This window comes from Triturus cristatus, chromosome 4_1 (genome assembly GCF_964204655.1).
Source record: "Triturus cristatus chromosome 4_1, aTriCri1.1, whole genome shotgun sequence".
In the NCBI taxonomy this organism is placed as follows: Eukaryota; Metazoa; Chordata; class Amphibia; order Caudata; family Salamandridae; genus Triturus; species Triturus cristatus.
Window position 1 is genome coordinate 89,723,887 of NC_140585.1, and position 27,630 is coordinate 89,751,516.

A 27,630-nucleotide genomic window follows, 5' to 3' on the forward strand; every position below is an offset into this window, starting at 1 on the left:
CTTTCTCATGCACATACAGTGAAAAGGGCTTCGTATAATCAGGGGTCCCTAACACTGGTGCTGAACAAAGGGCCTGTCGCAATTTCTGAAAGGCAATTTCACACTCGTTCGACCAGGGAAGAGGAATTGGTGTGTCCTTTGTCAAAAGGGCTAACAATGGTTTAGCTATGTGTGAAAACCCCAATATCCATTGCCTACAAAAAGAAACAAGACCCAAAAATGCACGCACGTCCTTTTGTGTGGAAGGCACTGGCGTGTCCAAAATTGCTTGAATACGATCTGACGTGAGTGCACGCCCCTCCTTAGACAAAAGGTGACCCAAATAAGTCACCTTTGGTCTACAGAATTGCAATTTCTTCTTCGACACCTTGTGATTGTGAGATGCCAAAAAGGAAAGCAAGGATAACGTACTCTTCTCACACAGCTCAGGAGTGTCAGCCGCCAACAAGATGTCATCGACATATTGTATAAGGGCGACACCCTCGGGCAGAACAAAGGAATCCAATTGCCTTTTCAATGCTTGACTGTAAATACTAGGGCTTTCTGTATAGCCCTGAGGGACTCTACAAAATCTATAAGACCTATTATTCAGAGTAAAACCGAAAAGGTATCGGCTATCAGGGTGAATAGGGATCGAAAAGAAGGCATTTTTCAAATCAATAACTGAAAACGTGGTCGCCGTTGGCGGGACCAAAGTGAGTAACGTTGTGATGTCAGAAACCACTGGATACTGAGGTATCACAATCTTGTTCACTTCCCTCAAATCAATGATAAACCAATAAACCCTGGTATCCGTATCTTTCTTCAAAATGGGTAAGATAGGACTGTTGCAAACATTATAGGGAACTTCTTCCACTACTCCCGCTTTAATCAAATCCTGCACAATCTGTATGAGTGCCTCCTCCCCCTCCTGGGAAATACGATACTGAGGGAGGCGTGGTAGCACCGCACCCTCCTGGACACTAATGTGGACAGGCGGAATCACCATCTGTCCCACAGCAGTATCCGAAGTGGCCCACAAAGAACGAGGGAGGGAAGCTAATGCAGTCTCCTCCGCAACCACACACATCCGGTCTGTCATCGGGTGATTATCATTTAATATCACACGTACTCCAGCGGGGGAGCAGCGGATCGTAGCTCTGAAGTGCTTGAGCATATCAAGACCCATAATGTTATCAGGCGTGTTCGGGGCAAGCAGAAACGGACAGGGTGCAGAAAAGGGATCAACATGGAATGCAAGGGGTCGGGAAAGAGGGCTTCGAGAGAGTGTACCATCAAACCCTACCGATGTAACCATTAAGCCAGATGGGGGAGCCCTCGGAACCAATTGTTTGGATAGCGCACTGCGGGTCGCTCCTGTTTCAACTAGGAACCGATCAGTAGAACCCAAAACCTCCGCTGAAACATAAGGACCCTTCTGATCAACCGGCACTTCAACTGATTCCAACCCCCATCCAACGCATTCCATGCATGCCGCGAATCATGGTACCCAGAGCTGTCAACCCCTGACATTTGGTACTGGTGCTGTCGATCAAATACATTGGGTCTATCTCGCTGCTGCGCGTTAGGTTCAAAGCGAGCACGATCATTAGAATTCCCTCTGAAATTTGAAAAACCCCCTCTTACTCTCGCTGGGCCTTGACCACGTCCCTGCATACAACACCGGACAATCTCTGGCCCAATGGCCCGACCGTTTACAATACGCACATTGATTCCTATTTACATCTGACCGACCCGAAGGGGGACCATAGAATCCTCCCCTACCTCTATCGACACCCCGACGAGGCGGACCATACACTTGCGCTAACATCACCTTTGTTTTCAAATCTTTCGATTTCTTCTCCTCCTGCCCCTTCGCCTCTTGTTCCTGACGCTCATAATACTCAGCCATAGTCAGGAGGGATGCCGGAGACGAAGTGGACCAGGAACTTTCACTCGCTTTTAAACGAGCTGCTATTCCCGGTAATAAATTCGCCACATATTTATCCACAAAAAGATGTCTACCCGTATCATCCGTAAGTGACTGACCACTAAAATCGTGAAATGTCTCCTCAAAACGCGTAAAGAAATCTGAGACTGATTCATCAACCTTCTGTTTACACGATGCTAACATATTCCAGTCAATCTTTTTAGGGGGAATAATTGTTTTCAACTTAGTCAAGATAGCAGCGGGAAGATCTAAAATAATCTGCGGTGGTTTTTACGCGGGTTTCCTTTCCCTATCCTCATCCTCAATTTCAGACCACTTAGCCTTAAAAGCGGGAACATCATCCACCTTCCGCACAGCTCACATATCCGGTGGTAATATGAGCCCAAAGAACAAATCTATATCTGCTAAAGTCATAGTACAAGAATTCAAGGCCCCTTCGACCTCTTCATAAAAGGCCGCTGGGTTTTTGCGGGGGTCAGGTAAAGCATTCTTCAATGCCATAACATCAGCCCTATGCCAGGGAGTATAGACCCAATTATACACAAAATATCCCTTAGCATCGGCAGAAGTAATATCCGAACTAGTTCCCGCTCCTTTAGGAGGAACATACAAAGGTGCTGCCTCTCGCATCGGTTTAGCATGCACTAGTTCGCTCTTATCTGAGTGGGAGGTAGATGACTGGTCATCGCCGTCACGCAGATTCGACTTCTCCTGTTTCCCTGCCTTTTGGCGCGCTCTCTCCTTAAGGTCACTCGCCGCGTCCCGTAATGCAAACAGCCGTCGAACCGCATCACGTGCCTTAGAGGGAGAAAAAACACCGTTACGCAATGCTTTAGCATCTAATACTACATCATCAGGCTCAAAAACTTCTGAATATTTCCGAAAGGCAGAAATCACTTCATCAGAAAAGTGTCCCAAAAAATACAACTTCTCTCTATCCTGCCACTTTTCCCAAGAGTCAAACAATTCAGTGAGGGATAACTTGCTCTTAAGTGCACGGAGAGAAATTTTCCGAAGCTCACTCATGCGCTCGACTGACAACATAGACCGCGTGTCTACCTTATCCGAAACCAATCCAGACTCCTGCGATCTCGGGGCCGACGCACCAGCATAAGGAGGCGGAGAACGATCTAATAAATAAAAATCATCTTCAAGATTAGTAAGGACAGGATAGAGTGGCTGGTGGACAGCATATTGACCCGAGACTTGCAACCTACGCTCCTTCTCTTGCCTCTCCGCCAGTTCTCTTTCCTCCCAACGCTTCGCTTCCTGTGCTCGCACATGATCATTCTTCCGTTGCTCTTTATCACACAGCGCTTTCTCACGTTTCTCTCGCTCACGCACTTCCTTCACCGATAACCGTACACATTCAAACATGTCTTGCCGAGCACGCCGTTTACACATACACTGTTCCACATACTCAATCTTACGCACACCAAATGATCCATACAAAGGCCAGCACAACTCAGGATCCTTTTTGGTGTATTTCCTCCATACTGTGCTGTACATTATAGAAGAAAGACCATGCTTCACATACATATCCCTATTAGGAGTCCCCTCTGGGGGGGCTGGAGCAGATTCCTTGAGGTTTAACCGGTTTCCAAAACAGCAGCACCACTTACGGAGTGCGCTAAAAGCAGGCATGCTCAAAAATAATGCAAAATGTGCAGTATTATCAAAAAATGGCACTTAAACGTTGCGCCGTTCAAATTTACACAGCTCCGGAGAAATATCTCCACATTACCTGCCTATATGTGTTGCAACGCATATATTCTCACAGTAATCAATACAAAGCATGACCGGTCATCACAAAACCAAACTCAAATAGCCAACCCAGGCTTCAAAACTCGGAGCAAGTACCGTACAACGGTTCTTACCAATCAAGAGTATCCAGATTCCAACTGCCAAGCTCCAAAATTCGCCCAAACGGCTGTCACGGCAAAACCGACAGAAGAGGTCTCAGTCGAGGACCGGCGCCACCCAGAAGGTCAGTTCGGAAGGGGAGGAAGAAAACCTCGGGATGCCAGGGCTAAAAGACGCCACTGGCAGTGATCACATCCCCGGCCGAATTCCTCACCTTCGTCACGACCAGTCCTTCGAGCATCCGAGTCGCCGATGAGCCCCACGTGACGGGCGCCAATTGATAAATACAGGCCCCAGCTAGGCCCGCAGAGTACAAGGGTTCGCTCTTCTGTAACAAAAACTGGAAGGAAGTTGGCACAGAAACTGCAAAGTACAAAGACAGAGTTTATTAACCCTTAAGGGTGGTCCTACAACCTATACAACACTCTTCAGTATTGCATAGAGTAGCACAAAGAACTTGCGTACATAGTCCCCTTTTATACACAAAAGAGGGGCTCATAGGTGGGTGGATACAACATGAAGCGAAATTCATTACCTTTTATGGGCATTTTCGATACAGAATCAATATGTGGGTGGAGTAACTAATTTCCTGAGCCCGCGAAAACATGGTCAAGCAAGGACTAACTGATAACAGATGTGGTCAAGTCTGGGCACGCGCCGGACGGACAAAGGAGCTATTTATAGACTGTTACTAGGCAGATTACAAGAACAACTAGCAAAGAGGTAGGACTCTTCTCGCGCTGAGCACGTGGAGACACGACAATACAAAATGGAGTCCTGACATTAGTCAACATAAGACAAGAAACATGTTGCAACTAGAGAGAATTCATGTCTTTAGTGAATGCTTAATCATATCGCTGTTTTAGTTTTCAACAGCAGGACCACATTACATAAAACACAGGTTGCCTTTTTCTTGAGGTGCACTCGCTGGTCGGATTTGTTGCCACACACAAGTCATGCAGATTCGAGGCATTCAGCTCCCCAAACTTTGGCCTGACGCGTTTCGGGATAACCACGCCCTTCCTCATAGGCACTGAAACAAAAAATGGCTCGTTTAAAACCAGCACGTCATCCTTTTTATTCATTCAATTATAGGACAGTTCCTCTCAGGTGAGTAAAAAACACATTGCATCATGGGGCTGGTAGTTTTCATGATAATACCCATGTGGGTTACTTGCCATTATGTCCATGTTTAAAAAAGATTTTCCCGGGAAACCAAGAATGTCTCACACTGCTGCTTGTAGGCTCCGTCTTGCTCAAAGCATATCGCTGCTCCAATACGCAGCAGCCGAACCGCAAGGATATTGCGGCGGTGCTCACTCGTGGCCCGGGCAGGACCACATTACATAAAACACAGGTTGCCTTTTTCTTGAGGTGCACTCGCTAGTCGGATTTGTTGCCACACACAAGTCATGCAGATTCGAGGCATTCAGCTCCCCAAACTTTGGCCTGACGCGTTTCGGGCTAACCACGCCCTTCCTCATAGGCACTGAAACAAAAAATGGCTCGATTAAAACCAGCACGTCATCCTTTTTATTCATTCAATTATAGGACAGTTCCTCTCAGGTGAGTAAAAAACACATTGCATCATGGGGCTGGTAGTTTTCATGATAACACCCATGTGGGTTACTTGCCATTATGTCCATGTTTAAAAAAGATTTTCCCGGGAAACCAAGAATGTCTCACACTGCTGCTTGTAGGCTCCGTCCTGCTCAAAGCATATCGCTGCTCCAATACGCAGCGGCCGAACCGCAAGGATATTGCGGCGGTGCTCACTCGTGGCCCGGGCAGGACCACATTACATAAAACACAGGTTGCCTTTTTCTTGAGGTGCACTCGCTGGTCGGATTTGTTGCCACACACAAGTCATGCAGATTCGAGGCATTCAGCTCCCCAAACTTTGGCCTGACGCGTTTCGGGCTAACCACGCCCTTCCTCATAGGCACTGAAACAAAAAATGGCTCGTTTAAAACCAGCACGTCATCCTTTTTATTCATTCAATTATAGGACAGTTCCTCTCAGGTGAGTAAAAAACACATTGCATCATGGGGCTGGTAGTTTTCATGATAATACCCATGTGGGTTACTTGCCATTATGTCCATGTTTAAAAAAGATTTTCCCAGGAAACCAAGAATGTCTCACACTGATGCTTGTAGGCTCTGTCCTGCTCAAAGCATATCGCTGCTCCAATACGCAGCAGCCGAACCGCAAGGATATTGCGTCGGTGCTGACTCGTGGCCGGGGCAGGACCACATTACATAAAACACAGGTTGCCTTTTTCTTGAGGTGCACTCGCTGGTCGGATTTGTTGCCACACACAAGTCATGCAGATTCGAGGCATTCAGCTCCCCAAACTTTGGCCTGACGCGTTTCGGGCTAACCACGCCCTTCCTCATAGGCACTGAAACAAAAAATGGCTTGTTTAAAACCAGCACATCATCCTTTTTATTCATTCAATTATAGGACAGTTCCTCTCAGGTAAGTAAAAAAAACATTGCATCATGGGGCTGGTAGTTTTCATGATAATACCCATGTGGGTTACTTGCCATTATGTCCATGTTTAAAAAAGATTTTCCCGGGAAACCAAGAATGTCTCACACTGCTGCTTGCAGGCTCCGTCCTGCTCAAAGCATATCGCTGCTCCAATACGCAGCGGCCGAACCGCAAGGATATTGCGGCGGTGCTCACTTGTGGCCCGGGCAGAACCACATTACATAAAACACAGGTTGCCTTTTTCTTGAGGTGCACTCGCTGGTCGGATTTGTTGCCACACACAAGTCATGCAGATTCGAGGCATTCAGCTCCCTAAACTTTGGCCTGACGCGTTTCGGGCTAACCACGCCCTTCCTCATAGGCACTGAAACAAAAAATGGCTCGTTTAAAACCAGCACGTCATCCTTTTTATTCATTCAATTATAGGACAGCTCCTCTCAGGTGAGTAAAAAACACATTGCATCATGGGGCTGGTAGTTTTCATGATAATACCCATGTGGGTTACTTGCCATTATGTCCATGTTTAAAAAAGATTTTCCCGGGAAACCAAGAATGTCTCACACTGCTGCTTGTAGGCTCTGTCCTGCTCAAAGCATATCGCTGCTCCAATACGCAGCAGCCGAACCGCAAGGATATTGCGGCGGTGCTGACTCGTGGCCCGGGCAGGACCACATTACATAAAACACAGGTTGCCTTTTTCTTGAGGTGCACTCGCTAGTCGGATTTGTTGCAACACACAAGTCATGCAGATTCGAGGCATTCAGCTCCCCAAACTTTGGCCTGACGCGTTTCGGGCTAACCACGCCCTTCCTCATAGGCACTGAAACAAAAAATGGCTTGTTTAAAACCAGCACGTCATCCTTTTTATTCATTCAATTATAGGACAGTTCCTCTCAGGTGAGTAAAAAACACATTGCATCATGGGGCTGGTAGTTTTCATGATAATACCCATGTGGGTTACTTGCCATTATGTCCATGTATAAAAAAGATTTTCACGGGAAACCAAGAATGTCTCACACTGCTGCTTGTAGGCTCCGGCCTGCTCAAAGCATATCGCTGCTCCAATACGCAGCGGCCGAACCACAAGGATATTGGGGCGGTGCTCACTCGTGGCCCGGGCAGGACCACATTACATAAAACACAGGTTGCCTTTTTGTTGAGATGCACTCGCTGGTCGGATTTGTTGCCACACACAAGTCATGCAGATTCGAGGCATTCAGCTCCCCAAACTTTGGCCTGACGCGTTTCGGGCTAACCACGCCCTTCTTCATAGGCACGGAAACAAAAAATGGCTCGTTTAAAACCAGCACGTCATCCTTTTTATTCATTCAATTATAGGACAGTTCCTCTCAGGTGAGTAAAAAACACATTGCATCATGGGGCTGGTAGTTTTCATGATAATACCCATGTGGGTTACTTGCCATTATGTCCATGTTTAAAAAAGATTTTCCCGGGAAACCAAGAATGTCTCACACTGCTGCTTGTAGGCTCTGTCCTGCTCAAAGCATATCGCTGCTCCAATACGCAGCGGCCGAACCGCAAGGATATTGCGGCGGTGCTCACTCGTGGCCCGGGCAGGACCACATTACATAAAACACAGGGGGGCAGATTTATGAGCCCCCTGCGCCACTTTTGCGTCACTTTTCCCATGTTAAAAGTGACGCAAAAGTGGCGCAAGGGGCTCATAAATCTGCCCCAGGTTGCCTTTTTCTTGAGGTGCACTCGCTGGTCGGATTTGTTGCCACACACAAGTCATGCAGATTCGAGGCATTCAGCTCCCCAAACTTTGGCCTGACGCGTTTCGGGCTAACCACGCCCTTCCTCATAGGCACTGAAACAAAAAAATGGCTTGTTTAAAACCAGCACGTCATCCTTTTTATTCATTCAATTATAGGACAGTTCCTCTCAGGTGAGTAAAAAACACATTGCATCATGGGGCTGGTAGTTTTCATGATAATACCCATGTGGGTTACTTGCCATTATGTCCATGTTTAAAAAAGATTTTCCCGGGAAACCAAGAATTTCTCACACTGCTGCTTGTAGGCTCCGTCCTGCTCAAAGCATATCGCTGCTCCAATACGCAGCAGCCGAACCGCAAGGATATTGCGGCGGTGCTCACTCGTGGCCCGGGCAGGACCACATTACATAAAACACAGGTTGCCTTTTTCTTGAGGTGCACTCGCTGGTCGGATTTGTTGCCACACACAAGTCATGCAGATTTGAGGCATTCAGCTCCCCATATTTGGCCTGACGCGTTTCGGGCTAACCACGCCGTTCCTCATAGGCACTGAAACAAAAAATGGCTTGTTTAAGACCAGCACATCATCCTTTTTAATGATTCAATTATAGGACAGTTCCTCTCAGGTGAGTAAAAAACACATTGCATCATGGGGTTGGTAGTTTTCATGATAATACCCATGTGGGTTACTTGCCATTATGTCCATGTTTAAAAAAGATTTTCCTGGGAAACCAAGAATGTCTCACACTGCTGCTTGTAGGCTCCGTCCTGCTCAAAGCATATCGCTGCTCCAATACGCAGCGGCCGAACAGCAAGGATATTGCGGCGGTGCTCACTCGTGGCCCGGGCAGGACCACGTTACATAAAACACAGGTTGCCTTTTTCTTGAGATGCACTCGCTGGTCGGATTTGTTGCCACACACAAGTCATGCAGATTGGAGGCATTCAGCTCCCCAAACTTTGGCCTGACGCGTTTCGGGCTAACCACGCCCTTCCTTATAGGCACTGAAACAAAAAATGGCTTGTTTAAAACCAGCATGTCATCCTTTTTATTCATTCAATTATAGGACAGTTCCTCTCAGGTGAGTAAAAAACACATTGCATCATGGGGCTGGTAGTTTTCATGATAATACCCATGTGGGTTACTTGCCATTATGTCCATGTTTAAAAAAGATTTTCCCGGGAAACCAAGAATATCTCACACTGCTGCTTGTAGGCTCCGTCCTGCTCAAAGCATATCGCTGCTCCAAAACGCAGCGGCCGAACCGCAAGGATATTGCGGCGGTGCTCACTCGTGGCCCGGGCAGGACCACATTACATAAAACACAGGTTGCCTTTTTCTTGAGATGCACTCGCTGGTCGGATTTGTTGCCACACACAAGTCATGCAGATTCGAGGCATTCAGCTCCCTAAACTTTGGCCTGACGACGTTTCGGGCTAACCACGCCCTTCCTTATAGGCACTGAAACAAAAAATGGCTCGTTTAAAACCAGCACGTCATCCTTTTTATTCATTCAATTATAGGACAGTTCCTTTCAGGTGAGTAAAAAACACATTGCATCATGGGGCTGGTAGTTTTCATGATAATACCCATGTGGGTTACTTGACATTATGTCCATGTTTAAAAAAGATTTTCCCGGGAAACCAAGAATGTCTCACACTGCTGCTTGTAGGCTCTGTCCTGCTCAAAGCATATCGCTGCTCCAATACGCAGCGGCCGAACCGCAAGGATATTGCGGCGGTGCTCACTCGTGGCCCGGGCAGGACCACATTACATAAAACACAGGTTGCCTTTTTCTTGAGGTGCACTCGCTGGTCGGATTTGTTGCCACACACAAGTCATGCCGATTCGAGGCATTCAGCTCCCCAAACTTTGGCCTGACGCGTTTCGGGCTAACCACGCCCTTCCTCATAGGCACTGAAACAAAAAATGGCTCATTTAAAACCAGCACGTCATCCTTTTTATTCATTCAATTATAGGACAGTTCCTCTCAGTTGAGTAAAAAACACATTGCATCATGGGGTTGGTAGTTTTCATGATAATACCCATGTGGGTTACTTGCCATTATGTCCATGTTTAAAAAAGATTTTCCCGGGAAACCAAGAATGTCTCACACTGCTGCTTGTAGGCTCTGTCCTGCTCAAAGCATATCGCTGCTCCAATACGCAGCAGCCGAACGGCAAGGATATTGCGGCGGTGCTCACTCGTGGCCCGGGCAGGACCACATTACATAAAACACAGGTTGCCTTTTTCTTGAGGTGCACTCGCTGGTCGGATTTGTTGCCACACACAAGTCATGCAGATTCGAGGCATTCAGCTCCCCAAACTTTGGCCTGACGCATTTCGGGCTAACCACGCCCTTCCTCATAGGCACTGAAACAAAAAATGGCTTGTTTAAAACCAGCACATCATCCTTTTTATTCATTCAATTATAGGACAGTTCCTCTCAGGTGAGTAAAAAACACATTGCATCATGGGGCTGGTAGTTTTCATGATAATACCCATGTGGGTTACTTGCCATTATGTCCATGTTTAAAAAAGATTTTCCCGGGAAACCAATAATGTCTCACACTGCTGCTTGTAGGCTCCGTCCTGCTCAAAGCATATCGCTGCTCCAATACGCAGCGGCCGAACCGCAAGGATATTGCGGCGGTGCTCACTCGTGGCCCGGGCAGGACCACATCACATAAAACACAGGTTGCCTTTTTGTTGAGATGCACTCGCTGGTCGGAATTGTTGCCACACACAAGTCATGCAGATTCGAGGCATTCAGCTCCCCAAACTTTGGCCTGACGCGTTTCGGGCTAACCACGCCCTTCCTCATAGGCACGGAAACAAAAAATGTCTCGTTTAAAACCAGCACGGCATCCTTTTTATTCATTCAATTATAGGACAGTTCCTCTCAGGTGAGTAAAAAACACATTGCATCATGGGGCTGGTAGTTTTCATGATAATTCCCATGTGGGTTACTTGCCATTATGTCCATGTTTAAAAAAGATTTTCCCAGGAAACCAAGAATGTCTCACACTGCTGCTTGTAGGCTCCGTCCTGCTCTAAGCATATCGCTGCTCCAATACGCAGCGGCCGAACCGCAAGGATATTGCGGCGGTGCTCACACGTGGCCCGGGCAGGACCACATTACATAAAACACAGGTTGCCTTTTTCTTGAGGTGCACTCGCTGGTCGGATTTGTTGCCACACACAAGTCATGCAGATTCGAGGCATTCAGCTCCCCAAACTTTGGCCTGACGCGTTTCGGGCTAACCACGCCCTTCCTCATAGGCACTGAAACAAAAAATGGCTCGTTTAAAACCAGCACGTCATCCTTTTTATTCATTCAATTATAGGACAGTTCCTGTCAGGTGAGTAAAAAACACATTGCATCATGGGGCTGGTAGTTTTCATGATAATACCCATGTGGGTTACTTGCCATTATGTCCATGTTTAAAAAAGATTTTCCCGGGAAACCAAGAATGTCTCACACTGCTGCTTGTAGGCTCTGTCCTGCTCAAAGCATATCGCTGCTCCAATACGCAGCGGCCGAACCGCAAGGATATTGCGGCGGTGCTCACTCGTGGCCCGGGCAGCACCACATTACATAAAACACAGGTTGCCTTTTTCTTGAGGTGCACTCGCTGGTCGGATTTGTTGCCACACACAAGTCATGCAGATTCGAGGCATTCAGCTCCCCAAACTTTGGCCTGACGCGTTTCGGGCTAACCACGCCCTTCCTCATAGGCACTGAAACAAAAAATGGCTCGTTTAAAACCAGCACGTCATCCTTTTTATTCATTCAATTATAGGACAGTTCCTGTCAGGTGAGTAAAAAACACATTGCATCATGGGGCTGGTAGTTTTCATGATAATACCCATGTGGGTTACTTGCCATTATGTCCACGTTTAAAAAAGATTTTCCCGGGAAAACAAGAATTTCTCACACTGCTGCTTGTAGGCTCCGTCCTGCTCAAAGCATATCGCTGCTCCAATTCGCAGCGGCCGAACCGCAAGGATATTGCGGCGGTGCTCACTCGTGGCCCGGGCAGGACCACATTACATAAAACACAGGTTGCCTTTTTCTTGAGATGCACTCGCTGGTCGGATTTGTTGCCACACACAAGTCATGCAGAGTCGAGGCATTCAGCTCCCCAAACTTTGGGCTGACGCGTTTCGGGCTAACCACTCCCTTCCTCATAGGCACTGAAACAAAAAATGGCTCGTTTAAAACCAGCACGTCATCCTTTTTATTCATTCAATTATAGGACAGTTCCTCTAAGGTGAGTAAAAAACACATTGCATCATGGGGCTGGTAGTTTTCATGATAATACCCATCTGGGTTACTTGCCATTATGTCCATGTTGAAAAAAGATTTTCCCGGGAAACCAAGAATGTCTCACACTAGGCTGCTCAAAGCATATCGCTGCTCCAATATGCAGCGGCCGAACCGCAAGGATATTGCGGCGGTGCTCACTCGTGGCCCGTGCAGGACCACATTACATAAAACACAGGTTGCCTTTTTCTTGAGGTGCACTCGCTGGTCGGATTTGTTGCCACACACAAGTCATGCAGATTCGAGGCATTCAGCTCCCCAAACTTTGGCCTGACGCGTTTCGGGCTAACCACGCCCTTCCTCATAGGCACTGAAACAAAAAATGGCTCGTTTAAAACCAGCACGTCATCCTTTTTATTCATTCAATTATAGGACAGTTCCTCTCAGGTGAGTAAAAAACACATTGCATCATGGGGCAACCTGTGTTTTATATATATATATATATAGATAGATATAGATATAGATTTAGATCTATATATATCTTTTTGGGCTGATTAAAATATTTACACAGTTTATTTTCTGCCTGTGTTGTCATTTGGAAAATGTTGCAAAAGGCTGTTTGTTCTGTATTTTTAGGTTTTGCCTGTGAAATGTATGTATTTAACATATCCTAAAAGGGTTCTCTTATCAGTTCCCTAATGCTGAATTACTGTGTTCATTTGCTTTTGTGTGGAACTTGTTTTTTTTGTTAACAACCCCTGGCTGCACGCATTTATGATACTTCTACTTAAGCTGTTCACTCTGTTTAATCCCCATTCACTGTCAAGATAAGATCTCTTTCCATGGAAAAGGCAGACAGCGTCTAACAGCATGCTGGAATGCTTGCTTTTTATTACTTATTTGTGTAAAGCAGATGCTTTAGCCTTAGAGAATTTGTGGCATTTACTATTCATGCCTCAGTACCTTTCCTTTGCACTTTGTAGGCAATATTAGATAGATTTTTTCAACTTAATCTATTTGGTCATTATGATAAAATTCTAAATGTTGTAATAAGCATTGTGCATTAAACATAAAGTTAACATACAAGAGCTATGCTATTTGTTACTGCTAAACAGGCAGTCAAAAGTGCAGTTAGAAGGGGCTTGATTTAATGGTAGAGCAGGTGCAGTGGCACCTGGGCCAAAAGTTCTCATAACTCCTCTAAACAGCAAATATTGCTATATTTTACAACTAAGCAGGCAGTCACAAGTGCAGTTACTTAGCAAGTGTTAAGGTCATGATTTCAATAGTGCAGTAGGTGACGTAGCACCGGGACCAAAAGCTCCAGGCACCTCACTAAAAATCAATATTGCTATATTTTACCACTAAATGGGCAGTCACAAGTGCAGTTATCTGGCAAGCGTTGGGGTCATAACTTCAATAGTGCAGCAGGTGCAGTGGCACCGGGACCAAAAGCTCTAGGCACCCTACTAAACACTGATTTTTTCTTTCAGGCACTAGGATCATGATTTGCAAGGTGCAGTGGGTGCAGTGGCACTGGGACAAAAAGTTGTCAGAACTCCTCTAAACACTGAAAATTGTTCTATTTTACTACTAAACAGACAGTCACAATTGCAGTTACCTTGCAATTGAAAGGGGCTTGATTGAAATGGTGCGGCAGATGTAGTGGCACCGTGGCCAAAAGCTGTCATAACTCCACTAAACACCACATTTTGCTATATTTTACTACTAAACAGGCAGTCATAAGTGCAGGTATCTAACAAGCACTAGGGTCATCATTACAATAGTGCAGCAGGTGCAGTGGCACTGGGACTAAAAGCTCTAAGCACCCAATTAAACACCTAATATTGCTATATTTTTGCTACTAAACAGGCAGTCACAAGTGCAGTTACCTTGCAGAAAACGGGGTCATGATTTGAATGGTGCAGCACGTGCAGTAGCACCGGGCCCAAACGTCAGAAGTCCTCTAAACACATAATATTGCTATATTTGACTACTACACAATTGCAGGTACTTTGCATCAAAAGGGACTTGATATGAATTGTACATTGGCTCTGTGGCCAAAAGTTCTAGGGACCCCTCTAAACCCAGATTATTGCTAAATTTTACTACTAAACAAGAGAGTCACAAGTGCATTTTTCTAGCATAATTGAAGTGCCAATTGTATGAACATCTTAAAGTTTTGGGAGCGAAGCTACAGCCAACAATTACATTTTGGGTCTCTTTTCACCAGGGGAAAAGATGCTAAATTATTGGATTTACTAGTAATCAAGGCCTATAAATCAGTCTTTGGAATCCCCAGGTCCATGGGCCAAGTGGAAATCAGATTGGAGTTTGGCCGGGGGCGTGGCCGAGCCAGCGACCAAGATGGTTGCTCGACTCTGAAGCTCCAGAGCCGTCGCTCGTTTTTGGAGCGTCCGCTAGTGCACTAATGCCGGAGACCTGGAAACCTCGCAGCGGAACACATCGGGAGGCCCCTGGAGGCTAAACGAGCCATCTGAGCCGCCTGGAGGTGCCCGCTGAGCCCGAATCAGCGTGCTGCGCTCCCGGACCTGACACGGCCCTCAGAGGCCCTGAGACGACAGGGTCTCAGGTGAGCCTGAGGTCGGGGTCTGGAGTCCGCGCGACGGGCCGGGTTCCGTAGCCGGCTTTGATGGCCTGGGGACGCCGACTGCACTCCCTCTCAATTCTGTGAGTATGGCTGGACCCCCCTGCTCTGGACAAAGGCGGTGGAGTGTGTTGTCGGCGAGGCCCGCATTGTGAGGTAGGAGAGGCCTTGCTGACTAGCTTCCCCTCTCACTTATGGCACTCCGCTGCCTCCGCGCCTGCATTCTCAACCCTGGGCCCTATTGGTTGTTATTTATGGAACCAAGGCATAAATGTATGTGGCATGATCAAAGATATAGCAGACCCATACTAATAGTTCCACTGCCACTGGGACTTCAAATACCGCTGGCCTACCGGTATCCAATTGCCCATTACTCGTGGCACACTTGACCAGTGACCTAGCTGATTGTGCTTTGTTGCATGTGAGATACATTCATTGCTTGCTGCGACCATCTCAGATACCACTGCCTCTTTTCTACGCGTGCGGAGTGACTTGGCCTCATTAACTGTGAACATTAAACTGTGTCCCATTCCAGTGGTGCGACATATTCCGCCTTCGGAGCAATATGGGCTGAACCAACCCTAAGCAGCGTCAACTCACCTTTGAAGCCAGGAAAACCGTGAGGCAAGAAGAAGCCGAAGGCCCCAATGACCCAGAGTCCAGCCAATTAGAAGGAACTGCTGCCATAATGGCTGAGCTACGAGCCAGTTTTCACACTATCGACACTCGTTTGGACGCCCTCACCACCCGGCTGGATGATATTCATGGTCGCCTCGAGGCCCAAGATACTCGAATGAAGGCTGAACAGCGAATCTCAGATTTAGAAGACACACAGCCAACCGTTCAGAAAAGATTGAAGCATGCGGAGAACCTACTAAAGCAGCTTGTGACTGAGGCTGAATATTTAGAGGCACGATTACGCCGCAATAACGTCCGTATTCCTGGTATTGCCGAGTCCTCGGACACTGGATCCATGGACAAATTTGTTGAATCAGTTTTATCAGAGGTTTTTGGAACGGGAGGCTTTCTCTACTACTTTTGCGGTGGAGCGCGCCCATCGGACATTAGGACCACGCCCGGTGCCTGGAGCTACCCCTAGAATGATCCTCGCTAAGCTCCTGAATTACCAGGACCGTGATACCACTCTCCGGCTCTCAAGAGAATGTGGCACACTCACCTATCAGGGATCGAACATCGCATTCTTCCCAGACTTTACACCCATAGTGCAAGAAGCCTGCCAAAAGTATACGGTCATTAAACCATTAAACTCTCCCTACAGAAGGCGAATGTTAAATATGCCATTCTGTATCTGGCTCGACTTAGGGTTCAGATCGGAAGTAAAGCACATGTCTTTGACACCCCCGATGAAGCTGTGAGGTTTTAGAAGAAACAAAAAGACGGAAGTGGCCCACGAGAGAGAAATGGTGGCCATACTCCTGACTCTTTATGACCAATGGCAATCTTATGCATAGTAAATGGCCGGGAAATAGCTTTGGCCCTGATGTGGAACACCAAATATGTTTTTTTTCTCCAAATTTTATGGTTTGCCAAAATATTGTCGCTGCATTCTCAGGTACCTCTGATTGACAGATGTGTTACGAGTCCATATTGGGTGGACATGACTCTAGCCTTCCACGCTTTATGTAAAGACGGCTCCACTGGGGCGTTGCCTTCCCCACCAGGATGTTATCCTGCTCTCTTTTACCCTCTCTCTGCCTCTTCTTCTCTCTCTTTTCCGTATATTACTATTGGATTGGGATTCACCGGGTGCCTTTTTTCTGTGTATCCGATGGGGGTGGGTGGTGCATGTGGGGATGGGATTTTTCTATTGATGTTTACTGTGGATATATGTCATTACATCGCATACCAATACCATGCGTGCCATTACAACACGGGTATTACTACGCAATATCGATGACATCGACATGCCATTACATCGCAAAATGTAACCACGACTATGCTTTTACCACGCATGCCATTACAACACAAAGGCATGTGTGGTAAAGCTATACTCGTGGTTAAAGTTTGCAAGGTAAGTGACTCTACCCTACCCCTGCACAACCCTCCCCCGACCCCCAGTCCTCTCCCTATAATAACACTACACTACTGTACACGACCCCCCTGACACTACCCTAAAACACAACATTACATAATAATTACAATTTTACCCTAAAACCTAAAACACTACACAAACACTACAACACTACCCTAAACACTAAAACACTACACTACACAAACACTACAACACTACCCTAAACCCTAAAACACTACACTACACAAACACTACAACACTACCCTAAACCCTAAATCCCTACACTACACAAACACTACAACAATACCCTAAACCCTAAAATACTACACTACACAAACACTACAACACTACCCTAAACCCTAAAACACTACACTACACAAACGCTACAACACTACCCTAACCCTAAAACACTACACTACACAAACACTACAACACTACCCTAAAACCTAAAACACTACACAAACACTACAACACTACCCTAAACCCTAAAACACTACACTACACAAACACTACAACACTACCCTAAACCCTAAAACACTACACTACACAAACACTACAACACTACCCTAAACCTTAAAACACTACGCTACACAAACACTATACTAAAACATGAAACACTACACTACACAAACACTACACTACCCTAAAACCTAAAACACTACACAAATACTACAACACTACACTAAACCCTAAACCACTACACTACACAAACACTACAACACTACCCTAAACCACTACCCACACTACTCCCACCCCTACACTACCCTAAACCCTAAAACACTACGACACTACAACACTACCCTAAACTACTACCCACACTACTCCCACCCCTACACTACCCCTAACACTAAAAGAGTACCCCTAGCACGACCCCCTACACTACCCAAACACCACTACCCTACCCTAAACCCTAAAACAATACGACACTACAACACTACCCTAAACCACTACCCACACTACTCCCACCCCTACACTACCCCTAACCCTAAAACACTACCCCTAGCACGCCCCTACACTACCCAAACACCACTTCAATTTGCTAAATCCTAAAACACTACGACACTACAACACTACCCTAAACCACTACCCACACTATCCCACCCCCACCCCTACACCCCTACACTACCCCTAACCCTAAAACACTACCACTAGCATGACCCCCTACACTACCCAAACACCACTACACTACCATAAACCCTAAAACACTACGACACTACAACACTACCCTAAACCACTACACACACTACTCCTACCCCAAGCACAATCACCCTTACCTCTCTTTCTCGTGGTTCCTCTCCAGCGTCGACGTCTCTGCTCCCGCTTAATGCTTCCTGCTTCATCTCTAGGGGCAGTGCACGTCGTTGTGAGGAAACAGAAGAGCCTCTGTTTCCTCACAGCCAGGCAGAGACCACCACTCTAGTCAAGGCAAGGGAGCACCACAGGGGGCGGAGCCGGCATTGTGGAGGGAAGGCACAGCCCTATTCAGGTCCCATGTGAAACTCCTCCCTCCCATCTACATGCAGATCTCTCTATTCACCACCGGGCAGATTTACCCTGGATCCTGGAATTCCCCAGCCCTCTCCGCTCCTGTCAATCACAAGCCAGACATGCACTCCACATCAGGCAGGCAGACACGCTTCTAGAAGTGGCACTTCTCCACCAGTCACCATAAATCTGCGCACACCATTGCGCAGCATTTATTCTCACGAGTTCGCACATACCAAACTCGACCCTGCACTCCTCTCACACCAGGAACTACCAGGGACACACATATCCCCCATGCATTCCTATGGGAGGGCAGGCCTATCTCACCACACATACACAGAGAGCACACGCACTTTACACTGGACCCCAGTGCTAAAGTGCTCAGAGGCCTAAAATCACCAAAACCAGGTTACAGAAAAAAGGCTAGGAGAACGCAAAAAAAAAGTTTCGGGGTGAACTTGCCAAAAGGGCCAAGTCCAACAGTACTCATTTGGTCTCACGCCTATACCACTTATCCTTATCCCTCCGCCCCGTAGTTGGGACAAAAAGCACAGGCGGCATGGAAACGAGATTTAGGCATTCCTATAACAGACACTATATGGCATTTCTGCTGCGCACAGACACAGTATATTTCAAAGAACCACCGCCATAAACTCTTACATTTTAAATATTTACATAGAATATATGTGACACCGATGTTACTAGCGAAGATGGACCCCAATATATATCACATGCATGTGTCAGACGCACTGCCCCTTCTGCCAATTTCACACACCTTGAATGGACTTGTGCACCGGTACGAGCGTACTGGGAGGAAATCTTTCAGCATATATCCCTTATGGTAGAATTGACTATAAATCCCACACCACTGATGGCATTATTGGGGTATGTTCAGCATCCTAACAAGTGTGTCAGACGGTACACTGCGATTGCTTTACTTATTGCTAAGCAACAGGTGTCACTGCACTGGGGTGGATCAAGAGGGCCTGCTGTGAAGGCTTGGTTGCGGGAAATGATACATTGTGACACTATGAGTGACGTGTATGCCACCCTATTACCACCCACCTCACGCCGCGAGATATTTGGCAGCCGCTAAGGGACTACCTAGGAGGGTGCTGCCGAAAACTATACATTGGCTCTGCACTTGGAAACATCTGGGCATTAGGCCAATCAGTATCCAATAAATGATGCTGGTATTAGAGAATGGTCACTATTGAAAGTGCAGGAATAGATATAGCCAGATACATTGGATTATACACACGAGATGTGGAGTTGAATACATGTTTGTTACTTGCTGCTGTACCTTGTTTACTGTTGGGGTATTGGTATTAATATCACACTGACACTCCACTGTGTTGGAGTGCGGCAGATTATCATGCTGAGATTATATCATTATCTGTCTTTTTGTTTGTTATGCAAATCTCAATAAAGAAAATAAAATAAAAATAAAAGATTGGAGCGTGGCCTCCAAAAGACAGTCCATGGTGAGGCAAGGGTCATTTTTGAAGTGTATGTATTCCCTGTTTTTATCTGACCCTGACTTTTTAGCAAATAACTGCTGGTGTTTATTAACTAGCTCTGTCTACACAGACGCCTGGCAATCCCATATTTTCATATGCCTTCAGAGTTTTTATCTGAAGTTAGGGCTTCCAGGAATGGCAATGCCCAGTTTTAAACAATTTTAAAAGAAAGATTCAAATGAATTCACCTAATGCGGATAAGTCAGCTTTAGTGGCAAAAACACATTCTTGGACTGCGATTAATTCTCATCATTCCTTGCAAATCCAGCCCTATTTGAATGCCTACTTCTCGGCTCAAATGAAGGAAACATTTTTAAAATTAAGACTTGGCATCTACCCACCTAAGGAGGGCACGCCGACCTGAATACAACAATGGCAACTACAGAATGTAGACTGTGTGGGTGGATTTTTGAAACCTTAGTACAAATTGTGTGTGTGTCCTAAATTGCTCAAAACAAGTTGTGCACTATTAAAACCCTTATTCTTTAATGCTGGGGTAAGAGCAGCCCGCCAGGCCCTTATTTTATGTTTATCTGGTGAATCAATTCCATTATTATGTCAATGATAAAAAATGTAACTTTGATGAAAAACTGCTGGTGTGTGTAGTCTAAATCTACCTGTGTATAACTATTGTTAAGGGATATTTCAATGGCTCAGAAAAAATAAGGGTGCTGTGTTTAGGCTACTGACACTTGAACTTCTTTGCAGTTTGACCCAATGTCTCTGTTTTTAGGCAATTTTGGTACTCAAACTCTAAAGAGTACATGAAAGAATAGAGGCACTCTATTGTTAATTTGCACTTTGGTACATAATGTTTACAGCCTTCAAACTTAGGCACTTTAAAGCTTATTTGCACCATGTCAAATATTGCCTATAGTGTTTTGTATATTCCTGGAAACTTGACTATTATATGTTATTAGTTTTATGATTAATGGTGGCCTTGCGAAACCCTTAATCCATATTGTGTGTGTGTGTTCTAATTAGCTTAAAACAAATCGTGCACTATTGAAATCTTTATTCTTTAAGGCTGGGGTAAGATCAGCCCACCAGGCCTTTATTTTATGTTTCTCGGGTGAATCAATATCGTTATATGTCAAATGATAACATTTTAACAATTGCTGAGAAGCTGCTGGTGTGTGTAGTCTAAATCTACCTGTGTATAACTATTGTTAAGGGATATTTAATGGCTCAGAAAATCTAAGGCTGCTGTTTTTAGGCTACTGACACTTTGAACGTGTTTGCAGTCTGACCCAATGACCCTGTTTTTAGGCGATTTCTGTAATTAGGCTCTAAAGAGTATATAAAAACACAGAGGCACTTTATTGTTTGTTTGCACGATGGTGCATAATGTTTACAGCCTTTTGCACTTGGGCACCTTAAAGGTTATCCGCACTGTGTTTCATAATGTCTATAGGTTTTATTGTATTTACCTCGGAGTTTTACCATTATATATTATTAGTTTTATGATTAATGATCGACTGTGATAAAAGATGTGTATATGTGGTGTCAATGTTCCAGTACGGCATGTAACCATAGAATCATTTTTTTATTTGTGTGAACAGTTGTAAATTAATCGGAAAATAAGGAAAATGTTTTTATTCTTGATACTAATGTTTTACTTGGAATGATTTTTGTTAATCAAGCAATAAAGAATTACATACTCTAAAAAAACTAAAAACCAGTAGGCAACAGGGTCGTGCTTTGAATGGTGCAGCTGGTGCAGGTACACTAGGACCACAAGCTCTAGGCACTTCATTTAACACCTAGGGGCTCATTCATGAGCTCTTGCGACATTTTTGCACCGCCGGTGCGTCACTTTTTGTGACGCACCGGTGGCGTACAAAATGCACCATGTTACGCCCTATTTACAAAGTGACACATCTAGGCAGATGCGTCACTTTATAAACCCTTGCACCACATTATACCTTCGGCAGGTATAATGTGTGGCGGGTGGTGGTTTCCCCGCATCCAAGCCTCGTAGAAGTGGCGCATTATTATCTATAAGATTTCAGTGCGCTACTTCTAGGACACTACTGCATCAATATCTTACACCTGCCTCATGGCAGGTGTAAGACTGACGCAGGCCCTTTCACATGGGGCTTACCCCGTGTGAAAGGAACATTGCTGGAGTTGCGTCACGCTTCTGACACAACTCCAGCAATGCGTAATTTTTGCGCCGACAGATATGTCAGTAATACTGACGTATTTGTCATTCCTGTCGACATGATGCGTCATACAGTATATATAACGCATCCATCAGGTCGCAAGGAGGGCGCACTGAGAAGTGATGCATCGCTGTAGTGTTTTCACGCATCAATGCGTCACTTCTCATAAATAAGGCCCCTAATATTGCTATACTTTGCTACTAAACAGGCAGTCACAAGTGCAGTTATGTCGCAGACAACAGAGACATGATTTGAATGGTGCAGCAGCTGCAGTGGCACCGGGCCCTAAAATCGTCATAACTCCTCTAAACACCTAATATTGCTATATGTTACTACTTTACAAGCACACACAATTGCAGTTATCTTGCAGTTAAAAGGAGCTTGATTTGAATGGTGCAGCAGGTGCATTGGCACAGGGGCCAAAAGCTCTAGGGAACCCCGTAAACTAAGAATATTGCTAAATTTTACTACAAAGCAGGCAGTCACATGTGCAGTTATCTAACAAGGCACTAGGGCCATGATTTCAAATGTGCTGCAGTGGCACCGGGTCCAAACATTAATGGAACTCCTCTAAACAACAACTATTGCTATATTTAACTATTTACTAATCAGTCACAAGTGCAGTTAACTTGCATGCTGTAGGGTCATGATTTCAATGGTGCAACAGGTACAGTGACTCCGGGGCCCAAAGCTTTTGGAACCCCTGTAAGCACCACATATTGCAATATTTCACTACTAAACAGGCAGTCACAAGTGCAGTTACTTTAGAGGCAATAGGGTCATTATTTTTATGGTGCAGCAGGTGCAGTGTCACTGGGGACAAAAGTTGTCATAACTCCTCTATACACATAATATTTCTTTTCATCAATTAATTCTATTGTTTCCCTCTTTCATTTCAGTTTTCATAAATTTTCTATCATTTACCCACACTATACCACTAGTAGCAGCACAATATATTACCTTTTTGCGCATAAACAAGTTAAAACCCTTTAACAGACTTATATTGTACAACTACTCTGCAACCTACAACAAAAAACAGCTTATTATTAATCACATAGGCAAAACCTAATGCTTTTACCAATACTTGTTTATTTTCTGATGTCAGGTTGTGGTTTATTTTGGCTGGTTAGAGTGAAATGAAAGTATGTGATTATAAAGGAAGAAAGAGTCCAGAAAGAAAATGTAGAAAAACATTATGGTGCCGATCACGATCCGGTAAAAAATTCCCCCGTGCGACTCGTATCGGGTCTTTTTACCGTACGAATCGTACAAGTGCCGTACGAACTGGCAATCACGATTCGCATGGTAAAAAGTCCATACGAACCGCACTGGGAATCATTCCCCACACGTCCCCGGGTCGGAAAATGTGTCCGACACGTCCTCGGACGATTTACCTTACAAACGTGAAAAACAAAGTCCGACCTAGGAATCACGATCCATCCCGTGCGTCCGAGGTTACAACCGTATGGAAAAAACACCGTCCGCACCGAACTCCTACAGCAACCATGGAGACATGTGCCCGCATACGCGCCCAACACTCCCCCCAGCCCCCGTACGTCCGACACGTACCCCCCGTATATGTATACCCCCACCCGTCTAGGTACACCCCAGTATGTTCCAGTCGAACCCCCACCCCAGGACGTGTCATAGCCCCGTCTACCCACACCCCAGTACGTTCCAGTCGTACCCCCACCCCAGTACGTGTCGTACCACCGTCAATGTACACCCCCCCACCCCAGTACGTGTCGTACCACCGTCCATGTACACCCCCCCACCCCTGTACGTGTCGTACCCCCCGTGTACCTACACCCCAGTACGTGCGATCCACACCCCCACCCCAGGACGTGTCATAGCCCCGTCTACCCACACCCCAGTACGTACCAGTCGTACCCCCACCCCAGTACGTGTCGTACCACCGTCAATGTACACCCCCCCACCCCAGTACGTGCCGTACCACCGTCAATGTACACCCCCCCACCCCAGTACGTGTCGTACCACCGTCAATGTACACCCCCCCACCCCAGTACGTGCCGTACCACCGTCAATGTACACCCCCCCACCCCAGTACGTGTCGTACCACCGTCAATGTACACCCCCCCACCCCAGTACGTGTCGTACCACCGTCCATGTACACCCCCCCACCCCTGTACGTGTCGTACCCCCCGTGTACCTACACCCCAGTACGTGCGAGCCACACCCCCACCCCAGGACGTGTCATAGCCCCGTCTACCCACACCCCAGTACGTACCAGTCGTACCCCCACCCCAGTACGTGTCGTACCCCCCGTGTACCTACACCCCAGTACGTGCGAGCCACACCCCCACCCCAGGACGTGTCATAGCCCCGTCTACCCACACCCCAGTACGTTCCAGTCGTACCCCCACCCCAGTACGTGTCGTACCACCGTCAATGTACACCCCCCCACCCCAGTACGTGTCGTACCACCGTCAATGTACACCCCCCCACCCCAGTACGTGCCGTACCACCGTCAATGTACACCCCCCCACCCCAGTACGTGTCGTACCACCGTCCATGTACACCCCCCCACCCCTGTACGTGTCGTACCCCCCGTGTACCTACACCCCAGTACGTGCGAGCCACACCCCCACCCCAGGACGTGTCATAGCCCCGTCTACCCACACCCCAGTACGTTCCAGTCGTACCCCCACCCCAGTACGTGTCGTACCACCGTCAATGTACACCCCCCCACCCCAGTACGTGCCGTACCACCGTCAATGTACACCCCCCCACCCCAGTACGTGTCGTACCACCGTCAATGTACACCCCCCCACCCCAGTACGTGCCGTACCACCGTCAATGTACACCCCCCCACCCCAGTACGTGTCGTACCACCATCAATGTACACCCCCCCACCCCAGTACGTGTCGTACCACCGTCAATGTACACCCCCCCACCCCAGTACGTGCCGTACCACCGTCAATGTACACCCCCCCACCCCAGTACGTGTCGTACCACCGTCAATGTACACCCCCCCACCCCAGTACGTGTCGTACCACCGTCCATGTACACCCCCCCACCCCTGTACGTGTCGTACCCCCCGTGTACCTACACCCCAGTACGTGCGAGCCACACCCCCACCCCAGGACGTGTCATAGCCCCGTCTACCCACACCCCAGTACGTTCCAGTCGTACCCCCACCCCAGTACGTGTCGTACCCCCCATGTACCTACACCCCAGTACGTGCGAGCCACACCCCCACCCCAGGACGTGTCATAGCCCCGTCTACCCACACCCCAGTACGTTCCAGTCGTACCCCCACCCCAGTACGTTCCTGGCGCACCCCCAACACAACCTCCTAAGTACGGAGCGCACCCCATGCCCCAACATCACAACCGCATGTACGAGTCTTACAAAGCCACACACAAGGACAAAATCGTACAACCAAATGGCCCATGTACACACCGTACACACGCTCAAAACGCACGTACACAACAAGGACAAAACAAAACAACTCAACAATACACCATTCGAAAGGCACACAACCACTAAACATGGCCAACAACCACTAAAATAACACAATCACTGACCTGCAACTGTCAAAAACAAACAGAGGCCCAATACACCACCACTCCTTATAACACACCCACCCAAAATTCAAACACTGCCACACCCACCCATGGACCAATGAAAAGGGCCCACACACACAAACCATGAGCCTTTGCAACAGACCCACTGCTGCCAGACACCACAGAACCAGACTACAAGCGACACCACATCTTACACTTGCACACCTTCACACGACCACCCTCACAAACACCCTCTCATCACATTCACACACACACACAACCATCCACACCCCCCCCAACATCCACACCCCCCCACACCCACACCATCCCCACCCATACCCCTCACCATGCCCACTACCAAGAATCCAAAGTTCAGTCACCGAGAGTTGGAGGTCCTTGTTGATCAAATCCTCAGAGTCGAGCCACAGATCTTTGGAACATTGGTCAGAAGCACCAGCCAGGCAGCCAAAACAGCCATGTGGCAGACCATCGTCGATGCTGTGAATGCTGTTGCGGACACCAGGAGGACCAAGCAGGATTGCCAGAACAGGTGGTACGATCTGCGGAGGAGGGTCAGAGCCAAGAGACAGGAGGAACACGACCAGGCCAATGCCACCGGAGGAGGGCCCTCCCGCAGAGCCGTACAGTACCATCCCTGGGAGGAGAGGGTGATGGCCATACTGCCGGTGGAGGCAGTTGAAGGAGTAGAAGGACTCCGAGAACCGGGTGAGTACACAAACAACGCACCTCACATGGGGGGAACTGCAACCACAACCAAAATTAATAACAGGCACGCAACCACCACAAGCCATCGCATTACTCAACCACACTCCATGAGCAGGCACATGCCACTGCTGCCACCATGCCCCATGCACCCAGCTGGACAATGTCAAGTCACAGGCCACAGAAGACAACAACACATGACACGGTAACCCGGATGGCGGGAGGCTGGGCACCAAGAATCACATAGTGCGACTCCAAAGCAGACAACAATGCCCTCTGCCCATATGGCCTAGGTCACAGCCAGACAAACACTGTGTCCCAACACAGGAATGACTTGCCAGCAAATGGCGGACGCCTTGCATCAACACATGGGGGTGAAGGCACTGTTTTGCACATGCCAGCAGCTAATGAACAGCCAACAGTGTGAAAGAGTGGCAGCACACACCACCACAGCAGCAGCGCACAGACACACAGCAGACAAAATGGGTGCCTGGAGATCAGAAACAAACTCACATCAACAGGCCAAGGGCCACTCAAAGATCTGCTAACAGTGTGTGCCCAGGAAGCTGGGCCAAGGTGACAGAGGGTGACACACGGAGGGAGGGAGAGGGGGACACAGAGGGAGGGAGAGGGGGACTGAGAGGGAGGGAGACGGACAGAGGGAGGAGGCTGACACACGGAGGGAGGGAGAGGGGGACACAGAGGGAGGGAGAGTGGGACTGAGAGGGAGGGAGACGGACAGAGGGAGGAGGCTGACACACGGAGGGAGGGAGAGGGGGACACAGAGGGTGGGAGAGGGGGACAGAGAGGGAGGGAGAGGGGGACAGAGAGGGAGGGAGACACAGGAAGATGGACAGAGGGAGGAGGCTGACACACAGAGGGAGGGAGAGGGGGACAGAGAGGGAGGGAGAGGGGGACAGAGAGGGAGGGAGACACAGGAAGATGGACAGAGGGAGGAGGCTGACACACAGAGGGAGGGAGAGGGGGACAGAGAGGGAGGGAGAGGGGGACAGAGAGGGAGGGAGACACAGGAAGATGGACAGAGGGAGGAGGCTGACACACAGAGGGAGGGAGAGGGGGACAGAGAGGGAGGGAGAGGGGGACAGAGAAGGAGGGAGACACAGGGAGAGCAAATCAGTCCTTTGGTGTGTGGGAATGTCTGCTCGTCAGCAGGTGGACTGCGTGCATGTAGACAAGGGTGGCCAGTGCCAGAACCCCCCCTCTTCATCATGGCAAAACGCAGGGCCATGTTACAACCTGTACACGAGCACAAGGACA